We start from the raw sequence: 2,022 nt of genomic DNA, 5'->3' as shown, positions 1-2,022 counted from the left end.
ATATATATATATATTGTATTCCTAGCTTATCAAGTGACTTGAAGATTTGGGAATGCAGTGTGATAAAAAGGAGAAAAAAGGGATAGATCTGCAATAAAAACAAAGAAAATAATTTCTCATTTAATTTGTAGTCTTTCCTATTTGTTTCTTGTGTCTCTTGTTACTTTCTGTGGTTATGAACCTTATTTTGTCTACATGTAACCCAAATCCTTTTAAAGTTTGTTCAAAAATTTTGTCTTAATGTATATCCTCTCTCTCTCTCTCTCTCTCTCTCTCTCACACACACATATATTCAATAATACTTAGCAGAAATCGTTCCAGAATAACACAGTAACAAAAAAAGGTCCTACGATTTTGGCCATTTAATATTGTTTATCTTTGAATAAATAAAGGGAATTGTGAGTATATTTAAAATATAAATACTTTTAAGGAATGAAAAAGACAAAATTTCAGTTAGACACAGCTCTATATTTGTCTAAAATATATATCCATTGAACAAACTTTTGTAAGGTATCTCTATCTATTTAAAAATTTTCTTTTGACCTGGCAACCAATAAGAAGCGACTGTTCTATTTTCTTTGTAAATTTAACTTTTAACATTAATAACAATGAGAGTTACTCAGTGTTTTGAAATGAAGTTTTTGCTACATTTTAAGTAGTATGAATTTACTAATTAGGAAATCGAGGTTCTCTTTAGTTAAAGTTGTCTCTCATGGTGAAGCAAGATTTACCAAACAACATAAATCTAACTCTCCAGACTCAAAGATTTCAGAATATACTGTGATAAAAAGGTATAAAACAAGAAAATTATTCCTTATTTAACATAATGTCTTTCCTATTTGATTTTTGTATCTCTTGTTACTTTCTATACCAATCAAACTTAATTTGACTACATGTAATATAATTCCTTTTAAAGATTGTTCCAAAATGTTGGCTTCTTGTTCTTTATAGATTTCAAACTGAGTTGCTGTTGTTGGTATATAGCTTCCATGTTTGGATTGGTGCTTCTTTAATACTTCATACTGAACAAAATCCAAATGTGCCAATTAACTCAAGCTGCAACCTTAATCTCACTATCAAAATATTTCTTTATTAGTTTTATTTAATCCGTATTATTCAGCTTAATGCCAGATAACCTGGAGCTAAGTATGTTTTTTTAAATTCCTGTGGTTAGTGACAGCATTTATTCTTATACCATTTTGTATATTATTTTCCAGATATTTCCTCCTATGTCCTTTATTGTTACTATTATGCAATTCATGAGTTTTCATGCTTATAAACTGGTTTTAATTTGCTTTTATATAATTCCTTCCTTTAGAAATTTGAAGTGCTGATTAATATATTTTATCCTTTAAGGTAGCTTGAAGGTCTAATAATTGTGTGTTCATTTTATTTTTCATATAAACTGTGTATTTATTCTGCTAAGTAGGGATTGATGTCAATAAAGTTCACAAAGTCCAGTTAGTTTTTGTGCTGTGAGATGTGAATTCTAATGTTTTTTGGTAGATCCCTTCAACAGAGAAGAAATATTGACAAGTGTGTTGGGTGGCTTGTTTTTCTTTTATGTGACTCTCACAAGTTTTGATTGCCTGAATAAGATTTACAATCCCGTAGAAGATTACACTCATAGAATCTCAATGATTTTATGAAAAGTGTAACAGTTTTCTTGCAAAAAAAGGCATTTGTTAATGAAATTGGATGTTTGGTACAAATGTACTCTGGTAAGTATAGCTGTTCATAGAATGGTAAAAAAAAGAATAAAGCTCAAACCTATTAGTAGGCTATCTATGATTGGAAAATATCATTTAAAGGCTGTAAACATTCAAATTGTGTTATTTTACTAATGGGCTTTCTGAAAACTTTTTGCTATAAATGTTCTTGCTACACTGGTAATGTAGTTGATTAGCTGGTTACATCAACAGACTTTGATCTGCCACTCTTAAGGAGCTATCTTCACTTCATTTCAATAAGTTAAATTTTATTGTATCACAACTCATTCTCTCTCTCTCTCTCTCTCTCTCT

This window comes from Octopus bimaculoides, chromosome 9 (assembly GCF_001194135.2).
Source record: "Octopus bimaculoides isolate UCB-OBI-ISO-001 chromosome 9, ASM119413v2, whole genome shotgun sequence".
Taxonomy (NCBI): domain Eukaryota; kingdom Metazoa; phylum Mollusca; class Cephalopoda; order Octopoda; family Octopodidae; genus Octopus; species Octopus bimaculoides.
This window is presented reverse-complemented; position numbering follows the sequence as displayed.